Source organism: Chlorocebus sabaeus, chromosome 20, assembly GCF_047675955.1.
Source record: "Chlorocebus sabaeus isolate Y175 chromosome 20, mChlSab1.0.hap1, whole genome shotgun sequence".
NCBI lineage: Eukaryota > Metazoa > Chordata > Mammalia > Primates > Cercopithecidae > Chlorocebus > Chlorocebus sabaeus.
Genome location: NC_132923.1, coordinates 30400230 through 30423980, shown reverse-complemented (window position 1 = coordinate 30423980; position 23751 = coordinate 30400230).

Below are 23751 nucleotides of genomic sequence, written 5' to 3'. Positions count from 1 at the left end.
TCTTTCCTTTTGTTTCCACGCTTTACAGTAACTGAATAAAGATACTTTGTATGGGAAAATCTCAACTTTAAGAAATATTTCAGGAGAATATTGTTGAATTTATTGGTAGAATTAGAAATCCATTATTGTTCTACAAATGTTAATAAAATTAACTTATACCATGATTATCAATTGAAGTGAAAACAATTACATGTCTAGTGTCAAAGTAATGCCACACAGTTACCCTCTAGTCTCAAGAGAGGAAAAGAAATCGTAATGAAGGGTTCATTTGTCATCACCCTGCCTCTAGAGGTCAATATCAGCATCATTAGTAGTAAGTACATCAGATAAGTCCCCTGTAGTAATGTATAACATCATTTATGATCATTTTAGGCAAGTATGTTTAACTTAAATCTATCAAACCTTTAAATATGAATACAGAGAATAGGTAAATAATCTAAAGGTATCACGTAGCAAACCAGATAAATCTATCAGATGGAATACTTTAGAAGATAACTGGCATAGTCTGTTTAGTAAGCCAGAAACAGGAAATTTAAAGCAAATCCATGTCAAAACCAAAATTGCTTTCAAAGGAAACTATAACCACATAAAATGTTTTTATAGGCAAATCTAATAAACCAATTTTAAAGAAAACTGGGAAGATATTGACTTATGGATAAGTGATATAGATGAAGATAACTATTAAGGCACTTCAGCAAATTAACAAAAAAAGTCAGAAAGCCAGTGGAAGAATTGATGTGAACAACCACAACAACAACAACAACAACAACAACAAAAATGAAGATGAAACCCAAAAGGATAAGATACTTAGAAGGATATTCACATTTGATGGTGAACAAAAATGCTAATTAAATAGGAAAATGTCACTTTATACCTATTCAAATGGTATAAATTTTTGATATGATGTTTATTGTTAGGGATACAGGTACATAGTTTGCTTGGCATGAAAGGCACATCCTTTCTCAAAAGTTATCTAAAAGTACTACTGGCTCTCAGAGTCTTCTCTCTTTCTTCACTAAAGTTTTTATTCTATGCTAAAACATTTTAAACTTCTCTGTTAATATCCTGCAGTGTCTTAGTTGAAGATATCCTCCTATACAAAATGGGTTATTTTCACAGGTGTTTCAGTAATCTACCAACATAGGATTCACTTACTTAGTTTCTTTGTTTAACTGTTACTTTTCTGTACAAAGTGTGTAGTGTAAAGTTAAGCCCCCAAACTGCAGGAGAGCACTACTGGGAATAAATATGTTGAAAGGAAATATTTCTTCCCCACAATTCTATACCAGGCCCAAGACACAAGATTTCTTTTCAACATGTTTATTATTGGGCCAATTTATTTCCAAACCCCCTTCTATTCACTTTAAAAATTATTATCTTTTATATTTTAGACAGAAAGGAACCTTGGCAAAAAAAAAAAAAAAAAAAAAAAAACTAATCAGAAAGTGATAAACTAAAATTGCAAATGAGTGAGGAGCTAATTGATACACTGAGGTATTAGAGGAGTCATAAAGTGCTAGGATTAGGAGCAAGGATCAGAAGTTTTATTATTCTAAAAATACACACGCTTCACTCTGAATGAGGAAAGAAGGAATGAAATAATGAAGATAGAACAGCTGTTCTTGATTGAAAAAGAATACGAAAGTCTATGGAGTCTGGCTGCCTCTCTTTTAAAAGAAACAAAATATGTTTCTATGTAAGGGAAATATGGTTTTAGATAGTAGTTCTGCATCTTGACTGTACATTGGAATCACCTAGGAAGTATTAAAAACTACTGATGACTGCTGCCCATTCTGAGTTGCAAACTTAATTTGTCTGTATTATGTCTGGAGCATCAGGATTTTTTTAAGCTTTCCTGGGGATTTTAAGGTGCAGACAATTGTGAAACTACATGCATAGGAAGCTAAAAAAAAGGTTTGAAAATAAATTTAAGCCCAAAGACACAGATGATACCTTCAAAAAGTTGCTGAACACAGGGAAGGTTTAATTGAGATTGGATGCAAGCCTAATTTATAGTACGCCTAACCAGCCTAATGGTTTAATAGTTTAAACATTGTTGAAACATATAGTCACACAAAGAAAATGCTGAGGTCAGCATATCTATTGGAACCTCGAAATCAATGACAACTTACTACGCCAAATAGTCCCAGGACCCAGGTAAAAATGGGTACCTAAAGTGCTCAATAATTTCACTTCAATAACATAGCCCATATCTATTTTACAATAAAGTCTTCTTGTGAACCAAAATCTTTATCCATGCCCTCGATGCTCCAAAATAAAGTTAATGCACGTGACAAAAGTGCCCTTATTGTGAACCTTCTCTAATAGATCTGAGGAACAATGTATGTCACATTTGACAGCTTTGCTTTCCTAACAAAACTAGTGTTTTTCCTTCCAGCATAAAGGCAAACATACAAATAAGATTTTAATGACTAAGCTATTGACCTGATGGCTTTTTTGTATTGGTTTTCTTTTTCAATCAAGGACAAAAGCAAATTATTTGATGTATTAGAAAATATATGTTCTAGAAACTGTTATGTCTTTAATCCCTACTCTCATAGAATGATAACTGCTTGGTTATGGGTTAAATCACACAATTGGATCCCTCATGTTTCTTAAATAGTAGTATGTATTAGTCTGTTCTCACACTGCTATGAAGAAATACCTGAGACTGGGCAATTCATAAAGGAAAGAGGTTTGATTAACTCACAGTTCTGCATGGTTGTGGAGGCCTCAGGAAACTTATAATCATGATGGAGGGCAAAGGAGAAGCAGGCACCTTCTTCACAGAGCAGCAGGATGAAGCGAGTGCAAGCAGGAGAAATGCCAGACGCTTATAAAACCATCAGATCTCCTGAGACTCACTCATTATCACAACAATAGCATGACAGAAACTGCTCCCTTGATTCAATTATTTAATACCTTCTCCTGGTCCTGCCCTTGACACACAGAGATTATGGGGATTACAATTCAAAGTGAGATTTGGGTGGGAACACAGAGTCAAACGATATCATAGTGTTTATCAAGTTTCAATTTTTATTAAGAAAAAAATTATGAATCCTTCAATGATATATTTTATTAGAAAATAATTAAAATAAAGACATAAAATTAGGTGTAGGTTTCTTATGATCGTCGCCCTTTTATAATTTTAAAGCCAAAATCATTTGACAAATTAAACATAACAAAGCCAAACAATAAAATCTCAAATTAATTACATTTAAAAATACATATTTTACTAAGAACAAGTGCCATTTCAACAAAAATATTAATTCCTTAAGAAAAGAGCTTTCCTCCCTCTTCGGCACTTCTTTATCACCTGGCTGAGTTTCATTTATAACACCAAACTTAACTATTAAAATCACTGCAAAATCCTTTGTTTGTATAGTGCATCCTACACATAAAATCAACCTCTGATATTATCTCTCTGTCCCATAATAACAAGGCAATAGAGTTTAGGAAAAAATGTAACAGTAAACACAAATAAGATGAGCTTTGAAATTGTATTATATTATAGTCCTCAATAGTAAAGTAGCTATCCAAATGTGCAAGATACAATAATATTACTTTTATTAGATTTTAGGTGAAAAGAAAAATAGTATTTTTACGAAGAATTCAGATAATTATGTGATACATCTCTTACTCTGTTTTAGAAATAATGATATAATTAGCCACAAATAAGAGGTGGTAAATTGACTTATTGCTCTAAAACTCATGATACTCAAAGACAGTAGTATTTTATCCACACAGATTCTTAATGTAAATCATTGATAGTTGGCTCTTTCTACATTTTAGTTTATTCTAATACAAAATAAAAATAATAGCATTATCAATTTTGGCTTCTTGTTATTAATAATCAACAGATGTATCATAAGCACAGCATTGCATTCTAACATACTTTTTACTCATAAAAATAGATTGGTGTTTTGATTTCATGAAGATCTTCCCCATTGTTAACTTTAGATAAGTTGAAAAATTTATTTCCAAACTTAATAGGTGTTAGAAATTCACACAATTTTTCGAGAAAAGAGCACATAGAACATCCTAGAATGAAAAGAGAATTACATATTAGCTAAATAAAATGTTAAATGTCGTAACTAAAAATGAATTTTACAAAATACCATGACTATTGCTTTATTTTTGTTTGGTCAACTATTTAATGTTAAAATTGCCCACATTAAGGAATGGTTATGTTTGCTGCATATTCCTGTAGTATTTTCAACTTAGATAAATATTTCTGATCACATCACTTAAAAAGAATACCACTCAACTATTTTAATCAAAAAAGCTTATGCATCTAAAATTAAACTTTCAAACACAATTTAAAGTCATAAAATGTTTAGAAAATGGAAAAAAATCACATCACCACTTTATATTGAGCGTAAGTGGGTTTCCACAATTATTTACAAAGGTTTGCCCGGACCCATCTGTATAAGTATCTGCCTACCTGAGTAAGTACAATATTGTGAGTAGTTTTCTAAAATTTTCAGTATTATCTATGAATGTTACTGTCTAATAAAATCTGAAATTACCTTTGCAAAATTGAAGTTACAAGTTGCTCATTGCATACTTAATTGTCCATTAGGAAGAGAACTAACAACAAACAAATTAAGAAAATTGTTTCTGCTGAAGATTATCTATAATTTCTACTGCTTCTTATCGTAAAATGAAGTAAGGTGACAAGTAATAACATCAGAGATTCACCTGCCCTTCATAACACTTCATTTTTCTGATATGTTTTTTCGTATTTTATTTATTTACTTTTATAGTTTTTAATTTAATTTTAATTTTTAATTACCATGGACACCTAATAATTGTCCATATTCATGAGGTACATGTGATATTTTTATGGAAGCATATAATGTGTAATTATCAAATCAGGGTAATCAGAATATCTATCACCTCAATCATTTATCATTTATTTGTGTTAGAAACATTCAAATTTCACTCTTTTCATTATTTTAAAATATACAAAATATTATTAACCGTAGTCACCAAATTGTGCTAGTGAATACTAAATTTTATTCATTCTATCTGTGTTTTTGTACCCATTAGCCATTTTGTCTTTTTTCAGTACTCCTTCCTAATACCTTTCCTAGCCTCCAGTAACCATAATTCTACTCTCAATATTCATGAATTCAGTTTTCTTTTAGCTTCCACATATGAGTGAGAACATGTAATATTTGTCTTTCTGTACTGACTTATTCCACTTAACATAATGTCCTTCAGTTCTATCCATGTTGTTGCAAATAACAAGATTTCATTCTTTTTTATAGTTGGATAATTTTCCATTTTGCATATGTGCTGCGTTTTCTTTATTCGTTAATCTGTTGATGGAAATTTAGGTTGATCCCATATCTTGACTATTGTGAATAGTGCTTCAGTAAGCATGAGAGTGCAGATATCTCTTTGATTGACTGGTTTTCTTTCTTTTGAATATCTGCCTAACAGTGGAATTGCTAGATCACATCATAGTTCTATTTTCAGCCTTGTAAGTAGTCTCCACACTGTTCTCCATAGAGGCTGTACTAATTTACATTCCCACCAACAGTGTATGAGGGTAAGTGTTTTCCTTTCTCCACATTCTCACCAGCATCTTTTGGACAAAAGCAATTTTATCTGGAGTGAAATATCTCATTTGAGTTTTGATTTTCATTTATCAGATGGTTAGAGATGTTGAGCATTTTTCTCATATACCTGTTGGCCAATTTTATGTCTCCTTTTGAGAAATGTCTGTTTAGAACTTTTGCTCATTTCTTAATCAGATTATTATTTTTTTCTTATTGAGTTTTTTGAGCTTTTATATATTCTGTTTGTCAATCCCTTGCCAGATGCATACTTTGCAGATATGTTCTTCCATTCTGTGGGTTGTCTCTCCATTTTGTTAATTGTTTCTTTTGCTGTGCAGAAGCTTTTTAGTATAACGTGATTCTGTTTGTCTATTTTTGCGTTGGTTGCCTGTTGTTTTGAGGTCTTATTCAATAAATCTTTGCCTGACCTCCATCCTGGAATGTTTTCCCCTATGTTTTTTTCTAGTAGCTTCATAATTTCAGACCTTGGATTTCAGTCTTTTGATTATAGTTTTGAATATGTCAACAGATAGGGGTCTAGTTTCATTCCTTTCTTATGGATACCTAGCTTTCCTAGCACCATTTAGTGAAAAGATTTACCTTTCTCCAGTGTATATTCTTGACAGCTTTTTAAAAAATGAGTTGAGTATAGAGGTATGGATTTATTTCTGAGTTCCGTATTTTGTTCTACTGATCTATGTGTCTGTTTTGATGCCAGAACCATGCTGTTTTGGTTACTGTAACTTTGTAGTGTAATTTGAAGTCAAGTAATGTAATTACTTCAGCTTTGTTCTTTTTGCTTAGAATGGCTTTGGCTATTCTGGGTCTTTTGTGTTTCTATGTAAATTCTAGGATCATTTTTTTCCATTTCTGTGAAGAATGTCATTGGTATTTTGATATGGACTGAACTGAATTTATAGATTGCTTTGAGTAGTATGGACCTTTTAATGATATTTATTATTTCAATCCATGAACATGGAATATCTTTCCATTTGTTTTTTGCCCTTTTCAATTGCTTGCATCAATATTTTGTAGTATTCATTATAGAGATCTTTCTCTAGAATGGTGGAGTTATACTTGGTAAGTATATTCCTAGGTATTTTATTTATTTGTAGCTCTTGTTAACGGGATTACTTTTGGTGTTTCCTTTACATATTGCTCAATATTGGCATATAGATATGTTTTAATTGTATTTATTGAATACTATAAACATTTACTGAATCATTGTAATATTAATTGAAATGTCCTGTTTGACTTCAGCAGAGAAAAGACAATTTTTGAAGAACATTTATTTATTGGTAACTTTAAGTGACCTTAATAATCTGTTAAGCAGTATAAAGCTACTTTATTTTCAGAAAGTATTAATATTCATTCTTTATCTCTTTTTGTTCCATATTACTTTTCTTTGCTCACTCTGCTTTTCGTAGTTTCAATTATTTCAACTTTTCAAGCATTCTTATATCAACACCTTAGCCACCATGCATATTTACATTTGTTTTCAAGTAATTCACTTGGATTCTAATAATCTCTCATATTTATCATTTAACATATTTTCAAGACATAGTATTAGGTTTTTTTGCTCTTTCATTGTATGTAACTAAATGAAAATAAGAAGAAATTCTACTCAATGCCTCAACCAAGCTCCTCTGAAACTTATATCATGAATGTTGCCAATTGCCTATCCTCCCTCAGTCAGACAGGGAAGAAGGCACTAAGATCAGTGTGAATCCATACCCCAAAACGTAGAACAACAAAGAGATCCATCCCAGGGATCTACTTACCTGAAGCTGAAAGTACTGGACATCATAAACGATAAGATCACTTACTTTACTAGTAAATGTGTTGAATTCCTGTGGACTAGACTAGTATGAGAGTTTGAAAAACCTAGGTTCCCAATCAAAGGGGTGATCTACACAATTTTAGATCCTCACAGTGAGGATCTAAAAATAATCTTCTAGTGTTCATGGCAGGGAGATAGGAAGATAAGACATGGCAAAACTTCCCCAGATTCTTTACCCAAACAGAGGCTGATTCTGCAGGGGAAAAACTTTGTTAGAGCATTTTATAAGAACCTTATTTGATCTGACTACCTCGGAGATTTTCTATCCAACCTTGTCCCTCTCCAACTTACTTGTCTCATCTAAAAAAAACAACAACAAAAGTATACAAAACAGGGAACAAAATTCTAGGAAAATATATTGGGTCTCTCTGCTACGGCCCGAGAAAAGAGCAATGTACAGTGAAGAAAGAGAGGCAAAAAGAGAAAAGCTGTATCCCTGGAGGAGGAAGAGGAATACTGGTAAAACCACATTCCAAGACATAGGCCTATGAAAATACTAAGGTTTTTATCAGAAAATTAACACTTAATTTTAATAAAAACACTTCCCTCTCTCAAACTCTACCACCACACCAGAAAGCCTCTAATGAATTGCAGTTGAAGGAGTTGGAGGAGTCAGACTTTATCTGAGTAGCAATACAAACAGAAGCCCTTTTCCTCCACACACACACACACACACACACACACACACACACACACACAAAAGAGAGAGAGAGAGAAAGAGAGAAAGGAACAAAGACATAAGAGGAATTTTAATCTGAACTCCTAGCACACTTAACATAGATGTTTAACCGAAGGCCTATTCAGCTCAATATCCATTATGCATGCATGTATGGCTTTCAACAAAAAAATTACAAGATATACCAAAAGGCCAGAAAAAAAGTTTGAAGACTCAAAGCTATCATCAGAACCAGACTCATCTAGGACATAATATTATCAGAAAATGAATTTTAAAATAATTGTTATTGTTAAGGCTTCAAATAGAAAATACAGCAAACATGCAAAAGCAAATGGGTAATGTCAAGTGAGAGATGCAAACTAGAAGTAAAAAATGAAATGCAAAACTAGAAATAAAAAACAGGAGAAATGAAGAATTTTCACAACGAATTCAACAGTTCACTGAATGAACAAAAGAAAAAAAAGTTATAAATTGAAGATTTGTCAATAGTAACGTCTGAAACAGAAATGCAAAGAGAAAAATGGTTAAAGAACTAGAACAAAACATCCAAGAACTGAGGTACAATATAAAAAGTTATAAAAGCAACAAAATTGGTAAAACAGAAAAAGACCAAAGAGAGAATGGTACAGGAATATTTGAAATAATAACTCGGAACTATCCAAAAAAATAAGTCTCTAGATTCAGAAAGTTTATAGAACACCGAGCAGGATAAATATCAAACAATATACACTTGAGTATATGGTAGTCAAACTTGTAAAGGAATAGAAAAACAGAGAAAAACTTGGAAGCCAAAAGGTATAAAATCATTTTACTTATTAAAAAAAATTACTATGGTTTGAATGTTCATTCCCCAAAAATTTATATGTTGAAATACTAACCACCAAATTTATGGTATTAGGAGGGGTGCCTTTGGGACATGATTAGGTCATAAAGACAGAACTCTCACAATTAGGATTAGTATTCTTAGAAAAGAGAACCCAGAGGCCTCTTTCCTTCTGCCAGGTAAAGACACAGTGAAAAGATGGTTGTCTAGAAAGTAAGCCCTCCCGAAAGGTCAAATTTGGTTGCACCTTAATCTTGGACTTTTGTTTTGTTCTGTGTTTGAGACAGAGTCTCACTCTGTCACCCAGGCTAGAGTGCAGTGGCATGATCTCAGCTCACTGCCGCCACCACCACCTCCCGGATTCAAGCAGTTCTCCTGTCTCAGCTTCCCAAGTAGCTGGGATTACAGGTGCCCACCACCCGACCAGCTAATTTTTGTATTTTTAGTAGAGATGGGGTTTCACCATGTTGACCAGTCTGGTCTCCAACTCCTGACCTCAAGTTGTCTGCCCTCCTCAGACTCCCAAAGTGCTGGGATTACAGGCATGAGCCACCACATTGGACCAGTCTTGGGCTTTCTTCAGAACTGTAAGTAATACATTGTTTATAAGCTACTCAGTCTATGATATTTTATTATAGCAGCCAGAACAAACTAAAACAATACAACTAATAAAAGCAAGACAATGGAAAAAAAATATTTAGTGTTGAAAGAAAAAATAAAACCACAAACTGAGGATTCTTCTTCAAAAGTGAGGGACAAATAGGGCTTTCTTAAAAAAAAAGAAAGAAAAAAAAAAGGAAAAAACAAAAAAACAAAAAACAAAAAAACTTGAGGGAATTCATTACTAGCTAATTTGCTCAGTAAAGAATATTAAAAGAATCTCTTCAGGCAGGAGGTTATATAGGTCAGAAAATGGAATGTATCTAAAAAAAATAACCAGTATCAAACAAAAAATAAATGCAGGTAAAATAAAAATATTTAATGTGTTATTCTTAAACGTAACTGCTTAAAGAAATAACACTAACAATATATTGAGTGACTATTATATACAGATAAGTGAATCAAATGTCAGCAATGGCACAAAGGATGAAAGAAAGAATTGGGACTACTCTGTTATAAACTACCTGTGCTCCAAATAAAGGGAAATGGTGTTATTTGAAGGTACACTTGGATTATTTTAAAATGTATATTGGAAGCTCTAAGACAATCTTTGATTTGCTCAAAAATATAATTAATGTATTAAGAGAGGAGATAAAATGGAATTTTAAAAAGTGATCAGTTGAAACCTAGAAAGTCAGAAGGCATATAAGAAAATAAAAGATGAATACAATGAACAGAAAGCAATTACTAAAATAGTAGGTTTAAATACAACTATATCAATTATCACTATACATGTGAATGGTCTAAACATTGAATTTAAAAAGCAGATAACTGGATTGAATTTTTTTTAAAAAAGCAACTATATGTTGTCTATAATAAACCCACTTGAAATATAAAAATATTTATAATTGTATGTGTATTACTTAAATTTAAATATAATCTTCAGGTTAAAAGTAACAATATGGAAAAACATATAGAGTTATAACACCAATCAAAACACCACTGGAGTAGCTAGCTATATTAATTTGAAAAAGACTTCAAAACAAAGAAGATTATCAGGAATAAAGAGAAGCATATGAAAATAAAGGGATCATTTATTCAAAGGGGCATGACAATCCTAAATACGTGAGCACCTACCAACAGAGCATCAAATAATATAAGGCAAAAACTGATAGAACTAAAAGAAGGAAGAGACAAATTGACTTTTTTGGAGATTTCAGCACATCTTTGTCAATAATTGATACATCAGGTAGGCAGAAATGAGTAAGGAAATACATGACCTGAACAGCAGTATCAATCAATTTAATCTACTTGATAATTATAGAATACTTCATCCAGAAATAGAAGAATTCACATTCTTCTCAAGCATAAATGGAATATTCACTGGTAGATTACATCATAGCTATTAAAAACATTTTAATAAATTTAAAAGAATATACATTACACAAAGTATGTACTTTGATGATTAAAATTCATGTTAACATACTGAAAAATGAAAAAAAATCATATTAAAAGATGCAGAAAAGTTTATCACACATTCATGATGAAAACTATCAAAAAAACTGTAAATAGAAGTGCTTTTTAAAACTAATAAAGGGTATATATGAGACTATCCATAGTTAACATCATACTTAATAGGAAGAGACTGAATGTATTCATCTTAAATTCAAGAACTAAGCAGTAAGTCATCTATCAATACTCATATTAAACATCAGTTGAATGTCCTATCTAATATAATGAAAAAGAATTTAAAAAGACATTCAGTTTCAGAGGAAAAATCAAATGTGTCCTTAATTTCAGGTGACATGATTGGCTATATAGAACACCTCAAATAATATAGAAAACTAATAGGCCGAGTATAATAAGGTCACTGAATACAAGGTCAATATACAAAAGTTGTTTGCTTTTTTATGATGTGGCAAATAACAATTGCAATATAAATTTAAAAAAATATATAATTTACAATAACATCAAAAAAGTTCTTATGTGTAAATATAATCTGTACAGGATCCATATATAAAAAACCACATTCATGAAATAAATAAAGGTTTAAGTAAAGGAAGAAATATTCTGTACTCATGGATTAGGATGCTCAATATTGTTAAGTTGTAGAGTTTATAAATGCTATTTACAGATTCAATATAATCCTAATCAAAATCCCAGCAAACTTTTTCTATAAACATCAGCAAACAGATTTGAAAATTTTTACGTAAGGTCAAAGAACGTAGAAAAGCAACAAAATATTTAAAAAGAAGAACAAACTTGGAGGACTCACACCACTAAATTTGAAGACAGAATTTAAAGCTAGAATAATCAAGACAGATCATTGCTGGGGAAATAATAGTCACATAAATCAATGGAACAGAATAAAGAGGCCAGAAATAGATCTACACAAATACAGCCAACTGATTATTGACAAAAGCACAAAGATTTAATGGAAAAAAGTAAATGTTCCCACAAACATACTAAAACAATTGGGTATCCATCCACATGCAAAACACTGATCCTAGGTATAGACCTCAAAACTTGTACAGAAACTGTCTCAAAATAGGCTATAGACTGAACAATATTCTAAAATAAAACATAGGAGAAAATTTGAGTAATCTTGGGTATTGAGGTCGGTTTTTAGATACAACACTATAAAGTGTTGTAAGACTTTTCCTTAGTTCAGCTAAAGATGGAGCGCTTGTCTGTGCCACAGTCATGAAAATTTAGGCTTACAGATGGCACAAGTAAAACAGGATTGTATTGGCTGAAAAGGGAAAAAAAGAGGGAAACAAGGATTCTGGCAAGGCCAAATTCCCTCCACTAGAGTGCATCCTGCCTGGCAGTTTGAATCCCACACAGGAAGAAGAGGGGTCAGGCTCCTCCCTGCTGCAAATGTCATGAACTTCCTGAAGCTCCACCTCAGTGGGCAGGTTGGTAGGAGTTTCTGCAGGGACCTCATCCCACCTGGCTGTCGCATTCCCCTCTCTAAAGAAGTACATCTAACTTCCATTAGAATAAGAATAAGAACAAAGACCAATCTTAAATGTTTCCTGTTGAAAGAGGTGCTGTCTTGGGGAAATGGGAGTTGGAGCTCCCTCAGAAGCTGATCTAAGGGTTCCCAGCAGAAGGGGCCATTGTCAAAGGCTCCAGTTGCATAACTGTTTGGAGTTTGATGGCCTGAAGGCAAGAACAGCTAAATGGAGTTATTAGAAAACATGTATCAAAACAAAACAAGTTGTGGGGTAAGGATAGCCCAAAAATTCTGAGGCCTTTTACCAGTTTGCACAGGGATAGGGAGGCCAAAAGCCCAACTGGTTAATTTTGCCAGTGTGTCAGACTTCTGGGTTCCCTTCCCCTAAGCCTAATCCTAAGCCACCAGTTTAAGGTTTGGCAGATAACTCTTTCCAGTTCGGAGGATGCATCTGAGAAGGGTGTCCCATAGTATGGAGACCCAATTACCTATTAGTGAAGAGAGAATAGAGGAGGAGAAAGGAATAAAAAGAAGGTGTTTGTTCAAAGGGGTCCCAGGGGTTCAGGATGCATTCTAAAAGGGGTACAGACTGAAAAGGAATGGCTACCCATCTAGAAAGAGGGGAGTAGTTGTCACTGGTTCCTTTTCTTCCCAGAAGATACCTAGGGTATGTGAGGGAGAGAGGGAAGAGCATCCTATTGCCGTCTTCCATACTTGCATCCCTGAGACCTGGTGACCTTGGCAGGTGTCACCATGAGTACCAAAGCGGCTTGTACCCATGAAGCAGTGGGACCTAGTGATTCGGAATTATCTGCTCTCACCTATGTCTCTTTTCCACCTACTGTCAGTAGCTTTGGAGTTTTCTAGACCTGATTTATGCCACGGATATTAAAGTGGCCTTTATCCATGAAATAGGAAGCTTGGGAGTTGGCTTAATTGGCAGGAATCAGCTACGCTTACCTATGCTGTGCCTTTTAACCTCTGTTGTCATCTGCCTCTGGATTCCTTATATCCAGTTTTCTTTCCTAGGGCTTTGACCCAAAGGTTGGAATTGAGTCTAGGACAAAAATGGATCTCGGTTGGGGGTTGCATGGACTCCTTATAAGTTGAATGCTAAGGTGCAACTGTGGAACCGAGTCCTCCTGCAACAAAGGAGAGGAAAAGATGTCTTGTGACACAACCAGGTGACTGATGGCTATAGTTATGCTTGCTAGGATTTGGGTGCATGGTGGTTGACTTTGGTTAGCTCTCTTAGTTGTACTTTCCCAAAAGGAAACCTCCGGGTGATGTGCTGTCTATTTATTCCCTATTTATCTCATCATCTGGCAGAATTTGCAGGATAATTGCTCAGAACTAGAATATTGATCCAGATTTCTACATTACTCATCCCTCTTGTTCTTTCTGAACAGTACCTAGAGATTTCTGGTAATTTCACAGGAATAGGCAGGGTTAGTCTAAAATGTAAGGAAAACTTAAAAACAACTAATGAGTTTAGAATTTAATGACAACTCTATGATAAGTTTGAAATATAATTTCTCTCTCTCCAGTCCTCATTTTTGTTAAAAAAAATTATCAGAAGAATGAATGATTTGCAAAATAGACTTTAGTCTTATACTTGGCCTGATTATTTGCAAGAAATGCAGCAAGAATAATTATTTTTACATTGGCCTTTTGGATAGGCTTTAATGGAAGTTTGTTCCACAAGGAGTCTCAGGTAAGAACTGTTAAAGTTGAGCCCAACCATGGGTTTATATCCTCAAACACCTGTGAGTTGGGTGCTACTCTCCTGTTAAGGTCCCAAGATAAACTTGGAGCTCCTAGACCTGTTAGAAAGTGACTTTCTTTACTGACCACAGGTCAGGAATCCTGTACAGAGACTGTGTAGTAGAGGCCAGTTTCCCCACTGGGCTTTTATTGGGTCTGCAAGTCAAGATTGACTCCTTAAAAGAAAGCATGCCCTTCCAATCAAAGCCCTGGTAAAATAACCAATTATTCCAATTGTGTCCTGTTGCAAAAGAAAAATGTACATGTATTGCACTGATACAAATAACTGTATTGCCATAAGTTAAAAATACTCATAGATAATTTCCAGATTCTAGAGGAACCAGGCAGAGAGAAACAAACACACTCCAAATTTTGGTCACAGGAGTGTATAACTTAATTATTAAAGGCCATACATAGTTCAAAATAAGATCTCTTCATGAAAAACAAAACAAGGATCAGCAATATTCCAAGTAAAAGTAAGAAACATTTGCTTCAGATTCCTGAGTTCAGTTCATTTAGTTAGCTCATTTTTCTTGATATTCGTGAGCATTTCAGCTCTTCAGGAGTCCTGTACATTTTTCTGTATTCTAGTGTCAAAATATTCAAAGTTATCAGAAGCCTGTATTTGAGAGTGCCTGTCAAAGTCCTACAACTTATTATGAACCATGTTTTAAAAAGGATTATAACAAGATTACAACTGTCTGTGAATAGCAAGATGTAAGGGTAATTACAGTTAGAAACACAACTAACAAAGAAATTTGGTTATCTCTGTGGTTTACAATAAGTTAACATAAAACCTTAATTACAATTGATAGCATATACTCAGACATTAGAATTTTAGAAATCTCATACAATTTTGGAACATATATTAGCATTATTCACAAAAATATAACCTAGAGAAGACTGAGCATCATTTTGGCAATCCCTTGTTCCTAAACATGTCAAATAATCCTGTTTACCTCTCTTTTTTGGACACTTCAGGGGCCCTCTGAAGTATATTAAAAGCTAGGTACCAGGGAGACAATTTTAAAGCTGAAGTTTTATTTTGGGAAGGCTGTTAAATTTCAAGGTTTAAAACACTTGACATTTTAAAATAGAATTCCAGATTACCATAAATTATTTATTTTGCCAAAATGATGACTCAGAAATTTTAAAAAAGCAAAAACCTGTCATAGCCCTTTACAAATTTTGCCAAAGAGCAGATTAGCAACTTGGGAAAACCTTGTTATGCTTTTATTTCAACATTCAATTTAGAGAAAAGCCATGTAATACCCTTTTTTGAATGTAGTCAATGTGTTCACACAGAGAACGTCTTCTGCAATATTAGTTTCCACAATTATTCCACCACTTCTTTGAACCTTCAGCTTTTTCCTAATTTAACTTAACACAATCCTTTAACACTAAGAAGTTTACCTTTCTACACTTCCATATAGCCTTTCACTGTAAAACACATTTCACTGTTCTTACACACCTTGCATGTAAATCTATTACTAGTAGTTTTGATTAACTCCGAGCAATTTTTAACTTTAAGGTAAAACTTGATAAGTTGCTTTAATTGTGTGCTAAGTGCAGCCAATGTCTGCCTTCTTACTTAAGGGCATAGTTAGTTCCATATATCCCCAGTCCTTACCAGTTGTCAGGCCAGCAAGTCAAATAGTTCTCAAAAGCCAAAAAGTGATTTGTAACCTCAAAGCACTTAACAAACCTTGCATCTGACCTGCACTTTAACAATAGTATTTAGGTCTGTTTTTATTTTTCAAAGATTGAAGTCATATGAGCTGAAAGGTGCCACAGCTTTTACCTTCGCTTAAAAAAAAAAAAAAAAAAAAAGCATTTGATCCAAGCACTTGTCTTTCTTTAGACTAAATTAATTAGAGCTCTTTTTATAGACACTTCACACAACACACAGAAAGGTAGAAGAAAACCCAGTCCCCACAATATCCCAGTCTCCACAAGATCCTTTTTCACAATCAAAACTTTACAGGGAGTACAAACATTGATAGTTGGAGGGTGCGTATTTGTAAAAATGTCTTCTAAAAGGAACAAAAAATAAAAAATAAAATAAAAGGTTAACTGATGATGGGATAGAGAAAGCAAAGAATAAAACAGTTCAAAAATGCCTGGAAAAGAACCTCTTATTCTTCTGCAACTGGTTCCTCCACCAGGGAGAAAATTTTAAACATAATTACTCTTTGATAGAGTTAAACCCCTTGGCTAGGGAAGGGGAAGGCTGCAGCAGCTACATGTGGCTGGAAACCAGCCAGCCAGCTGTGTAGGACCCTTGGGCCATGCATTCCAGCCTTGGCAGGAATGGGGGAGTAGAGGGAAGGTGTTGCTCACTGGCGGGTCCTCAAAAAGGAAGAAAAAGGCCTGGGAGTGACACAGGGTGGAGGCATGGTTTCCCCCACCCTCAGAAGTCCAAGAATGAAAAGTCTTAGAAGCAACAGTGAGAGGTTTTGAGTCCCCATTTCACTCACTGCTTCTTGAGCCCCACATTGGGCGCCAAAACTGTTGCAGGACTTTTCCTTAGTTCAGCTAAAGATGGGGTGCTTGTCCATCCCATGGCCATGAAAATTTACAGACAGCTTAAAGGGTAAGTAAAGCGGGGTTTTATTGGGTGAAATGGAAAAAAAATGGGGCAAATAGGGACTCTTACAAGGCCAGAGTCCCTCAAGTAGAGTGCATACTGCCCAGCAGTTTGAATCCCAGGTTTCACACAGGAAGAAGAGGGGCCAGGCCTCTCCCTGCTTCAAATGTCCTGAACTTCCCAAGGCTTCACCTCAGTGGGCAGGCTGGTTGGAGTTTCTGCAGGGAACCCCTCCCACCTGGCTGTCTCAAAAGTATACAATCCATGAAAGAGCAATTTGAAAGTTGGGCTTTATTACAAACTTTGAGAAAATATTTGCAAATGACATGACTGGGAAAGGACTTGTGTCTAGAATATACAAAGATCTCTTAAAACCTAACAAGAAGGCCAGGTACGGTGGCTCACACCTGTAATCCCAGCACTTTAGAAGGCCGAGATGGGCAGATCATGAGCCTGACAAACATGGTGAAACCCTGTCTCTCTTAAAATATAAAAATTAGCTAGGAATAGTGGTGAGTACCTGTAATCCCAGTTACTCAGGAGGCTGAGATAGGAGAATCACTTGGACCCAGGAGGCAGAGGTTGCAGTGAGCTGAGATCATGCCAGTGTACTCCAGCCTGGGCAATAGAGTGAGACTCTGTCTCAAAAAAAGAAGCAAACAAACCAACCAAAAAAAAAAAAAAAAAAAAAAAGAAAAGAAAAACCCTAACAAGAAGAAAACAAACAAAAATTTTAAAATGGGCAAAATATGGCAACAAATATTTGACAACAGAAGAATAGAAGACAAAGAGATAACAAATAAGCATACGAAAAAAGAAGTGCTCAACATCATTTATCATGAGGGAAATGAAAACTGAAACAATGAAATAACTTTACATCTTCATTAGAATGGCTAGAATTCAAAATATTTGAAAATACCAATTGCTGGAGAGGATAGAACAATATAATTCTCATTCATTGTTGGTGGGAATGTAAAATGTTACAGATGCTTTGGAAGATAGCTTGGTAGTTTCTTATAAAGTCAAAAATAGTCTTACAATGCAACTCATCAATCACACTAAAAAGTATTTATCCAACTAATCCAAAATATTATAGTCACACAAAAAACCTGCACACAAATATTGATAACAGCTTCACTCGTGATTACCAAAAAATGGAAGCAACCTAATTTTTCAAGATGTTAGTGGAAAAACAAACTGTGGTACATACATACAATTGAATACCATTCAGTGATTTAAAAGTAATGAACTACCACTGTGTATGATACAACGGATACATCTTAAATGCTTATTACTACATAAAAGGGGCGAGTGTGAAAATGCCACATTTTCTATGATTCTGTTTGTATGACATCCTGGAAAAGGGAAAACTCTGTGGAAGGAAAAAAAAAAATAGTGTCTACTAAGGGTTTGTAGAGGGGATACTTTTGAATGGCTAAACTCTTGTGGGAGTTTTGCTTTTTGTTTTGTTTTGTTTTTAGAGCTTTGAAAATATTCTGCATGATGCTATACTGGCATTTACATGATATTATTAATTTGTCAAAACCACTAAAACTTGATAGCACAAAGTTTGAGACAACATATGCAAATTTAAAAAATAAATTGGGACACTGAGGGATCCCATGATAAGATGCATACTGTGACAAAATAATGTAACTATGTGGCAAATACATGATGTATTCTCATTGAGAAGGGTGGGAAAGGGGAAGGTACTAAGTAACTTTGAAAATTTCTGGAGACTTTAAGACTAAAGACAACAGGAATTGAATATAAACATTGTCCTCCAGCTGGCAAAGTTGTTTCTTTACTGTTAACAATTCTGGAACTACTAAAGTTATACTTTAGGATCAGATAAATCAGTAAATGGATTGCAAATGGTGGAATCCAGACTTCTCACTGTTGGAGTGATTGTTAAATGTAATCAAGGGGTGAAGGCTAGAGTGAGCCATGAGATACTGGGTTAGAGTTGAAGACATTCATATGAACTTAGGTTTAGCCTAATATAGCTACAGATGGGAAAATAGAAAACCAGTTACAGATAAATGTGTATACAAGGGCTAGTATACACACACATAGTTTCAAAATCTGTTGCCGAGGGATACTAGAAGTAACAACATCCAAGTCATTTAATACACCCATTGCCCAGATCTTTGGGCAATGAGTAAATGAGTAAATACACCCATTGCCCAGGTCTTTGTTTCTCATACTCCTCTGCACTTGAAGAAATCAGTCATCTTGAAAGAAATGTCTGATTGTAAAATTGGAACAGGAAATATACAGGATAATCCTAGCGGTATTGTCAAAATGAAAACAAATGTTGAAAGAAAGAGAAAGAAAAGAAACTACTGAAGCATGTCAAAGTGACATAGGAGCTGACTCAAAGATCTTGAATTGCCAAATTTGGAAAGTTTGAGCAGGAAATTAATAATGTAGTATTAGATTATAACCTAAAGCATAAAATAAATATCTACAAGTTGATATTGACAAAAATAAATGACTGAATAAATGAATAAAAGAATATCGCGGTGGCTCAAGCCTGTAATCCCAGCACTTTGGGAGGCCGAGATGGGCGGATCACGAGGTCAGGAGATCGAGGCCATCCTGGCTAACACGGTGAAACCCCGTCTCTACTAAAAATACAAAAAACTAGCCGGGCGAGGCGGCGGGCGCCTGTAGTCCCAGCTACTCGGGAGGCTGAGACAGGAGAATGGCGGGAACCCGGGAGGCGGAGCTTGCAGTGAGCTGAGATCCGGCCACTGTACTCCAGCCTGGGCGGCAGACCGAGACTCCGTCTCAAAAAAAAAAAAAAAAAAAAAAAAAAAAGAATATCAATTTCTCATTTAGAAAAATTCCATCTATGTTATGTTGGTATTGCCCCCTCAAAGAGGTGGATTATTACTCTTTACCCTAAATATGAGCTATTCATAGTGACTTTGTTCCAAAGAATACAGTATAGAAAGTTGTGAGGGAGACTTTACAGTGAAGAAATTTACTAGTACCTCGGCCTGCTGAAGATGATTAGTATCAATAGTGATAACTCATGCTAATAATACATATCTACGATATAATATGATGAGAATAGTACTTTACCTCTGTGGTCTTCCTTCCCTCAAACCCTATAACTCCAGTCTAATCATGAGAACATATCAGACAAATCCCTTTTGAAGACCATTATCTGTAAACACCTGACCTGTATTCCTTAAAACTCAAAGTTCTAGGTGGATGAAATCAGAGAAAGCATCACAGCTGAGATGAACCTAAGGAGGCATGATAATATGTAATATGGTATCTTGGATGGGATCCTGAAATAGAAGAAAACAGTAGATAAAACTAAGAATATCTGAGTAGAATATGAAGTATTGCTAATACTAACGTATCAGTATCATTCCTTAGTTTTGTCTTATATTTCATAGTAATGTAAGGTCTTAACAATAGCCAAACTATGTGTATGTTACACATGAACTCTATAAACTATTTTTTTACTTTTCTATAAATATAAAACTATCCTAAAATTAAAGCTTATGTAACCAAAAGCAAGCAACAACTGATGCTACATCTGAAAAGCAAGCAAACAAACAAAAAAAGCTATGTGGTTCTTTGTTGTCCCAAAAGTACAGGAAACTAATAATGGACAGTCCTTGATCCCAAATTTTCTTTCTAAATTTAAGTTATAATTAAAGGCATCATTTTATAATTTTCCTATTGGCATCTTTGCTGGAATAAAGCTTAGGAACAAATAAGCACTTTTTTATTATTAAATAATAAGTACTGAGAGTTTCTGAAACATTTCTTTCTTCAGAATAGAAATGTCATTACCACTCCAACTTGATAACAGCTTCTCTTTTTTTTTCTTTTTTTCTCAAGGATTAATTCATGGTGAGTAGTGTTACATTCTCTTCTTTAGGCACATCAAGGAGCCCTTTCTATTACAGTATATCAAGTATGTAGTTCAATGCTCAATAATTTTTTTCAAGTATAGCTTGCAATAAATGGAAAGTAGAATGAATTTTATTAACCATCAAATATGTATTTTTTTTCCTAAGAATCTGCAGTAGGAAGCCAATTTGGAAGGCACACATAAATCTTATACATGCATTGGTAGAGAACCAGTGAGCAATGCTATCAAACAGAGCATTTCTCATAAATTGATGATCTTCAAGTAGATAGGTGTGTTGAGTGTCTGGAATGATATCCTGAATATTATCATCACTGCCCTTATTATAGTTTTCAGGGCTATTCACATGTGGAATCGTTTGAAAACATTATCAAAGAACTGTGTTTTTGAAATATTTTGGATTTAATGTTAGAGAGATATCACTTTAATTTACAATTATCTTTAGGGTTTCAACATTACCTGAATTCTAGATATTTTAGTAAAATAAAAAATCAGTTTTAAAGGGAATCAAAATGCCATAATTAATTAACAGAGATTGATAGAAAACCCTAGATCAGCTTAATTAAGTATAACTATTAATAAAGAAAAGAACAATGAAACTCAGGACGTGTTCTGGTACTGTAAGTAGATATCAGGTATATAAGAAACAACTTGAATAATACATTCCTATCAATACTCACAGGAAGAAAAAAATTGTTAAATATAATTGAAAATAGAAAATGATTGACCATGAATAATTATGAATGCTCCTTTTCATTAAAAGGTACCATTATGTTATTTCAAAAGGATTCACCTGTTATTTTAAAATAATTTTAAAGTATTTTAAAATAAAATGTAATGCCACAGACATTTTAGAACACAAGAATTATATACATTTACTATACTTGTTGTGGGTAGGGGGCAAATGTTAGACACTATGTATCTGAGTGCATGTGTATGTGTATTTGTGTGTGAGTGTCACAATTTAGAGTAAAACTTATTTTTAAAATAAACACACACAATGATATCATACCTCTGATTTTGCAGTCCACAAATTACCAAGGGTCTATTATTTTGCCAGGCATCATTCTAGGTGCTTAGACCGTATAAAGGAATAGAACTGACAAAATATCTGCCTAATTTCCTTATGGAGTTTACTATAATTATTGATAATAATGTTAATTTTCTAGTATAATGTTGTACATGAAATGAGGCCAAAAGAATACAGACTACAGATAATTAATTTAATAAATAAGTATATTATATGTTAGAAGGTGATAACTGCTGTTGAAAATTTTTTTAAGTAGAACAGAGTAAGGGATATTTAGAAAACAAGGGGGTGGGGGAATGTGTTCAAAGTTTAAACTGGTCATTCAGGGCTGCTATTATCAAGAAAACTATTTTAAGTAAGGACTTGAAGAAAACCAGGAAGCTAGCAATATGGATATTTGTACTAAGGAAGTTCCAGGCAGCAGTAACATCCAACACTATAGAACCAAATCAGGATAATGCTATGGGATCCAGGAACCACAGAAAGACCTGTGTGACTTGAGCAGAGTGAACAAGGTAAATTATTTTATGAATGAAGTTGGGGATAACAGAATTCATACATGGTGCTAGAGGCAATTTAAGAAACTTTCCATTTTACTCTGAGTTAACTGGAAGACATTGACATATTTAGAGGAAAGAATTGGCATGATTTGACTCATAATTTATAAATATTATTAATAATCTTATTGATCTTTTAAGATTTAGACTATGGGAGAGCAAAGGTAGAAGCAGGGAACTCTGCTAAGAAGCTAAATTACTATAATCAAGGCAATAGTCATTTACGATAGTAGTTGGGATGGAGATGACAAGATGTGGTCAAATTCAGGATCCATACATAAGGTGGAGACAGCAGGATTTACTGACATTTTATTAAGATGTGAAACATGACAGAAATAAAAAATAATTGCAAAAAAAAATAGTTTACCCTCATCAATAGAAATAATAGAGTTTCCATTATATGAAATGAAAAAGAAAACTTCTTGTTTCCCAGAAGCAACAGGGACTTCTGATGTCTAGTCTGGCACATAAGGAGCTTGGAAGTCTTCACTCTGTCTTAACAAGAAAAAAAGGAGAATAAACTGGAAGATCAACAGCTCTTCTTAGATCTGTCAGAGGAGTGATGTCAAAAGCAAATCACTGTCCCCTAAAATGGGAGAAAAAGACAGGTGAATACAGATAACAATTTACTGGAACAAAAATCCATGCATAGGAACCTCTGCAGGAACCAGTACGAGGATAGGAAAATCTAAACTCCCACTGAACATTTGCTGAAGGCTTAGTGTGGACAAGTCTGTCTTAAGGGAGCCTCTGCACTTTGTTGAGTTTTAAATCCAGGAGCTCTATGAGGTTTGAGGAGGAAAAAGTGAACATTTTGAAATGTACCAGAGTATTCTCCTTTTCTTATCAAGACCTGCCCTCAAGAGAAACTATTTTATCAGAACTTAATCTATTGGACTTTTATCAGAGCCTAACCAACCTAAGGAGAGGAGAAGTACCCAACTCCCACCTCCTCTACTCATCCTATTCCGCTTAAGGGATGGGATGAGGTGAGAATGAGAAGTACTTGTAAAGTTCACAACACAGCAGCACAAGCTCACTAAAAGAATGAGACTTAATGCTAGACCTATGGAATACTTCCTCTTGCCCCGCACTTTATGAACACATTCCTAAAGTCCTGTTTGCCTCAGTTTCTTTTACCCAGTCTATTATGTCTGGCTTTCAAAAAATTATAAGGCATGCTGAAAGGCAATAGAAACCAACCACACAGTTTGAAGAGACAGAGCAACCATCAGAACTAGACGTGTCAGGGATGCTGAAATTATTACAGACTTTAAAACAACTATGATTAACATGCTAAGGGCTTAATGGAAAAAGTAGACAACATGCAAGAACAGATGGGCAATGTAAGCTGAGAGATAAAAAAAATTAAAGAGTCAAAGAAATGTTAATGATCAATAACACTAAGACAGAAATGAAGAATGACTTTGAATGGCACATTAATATACTGGGC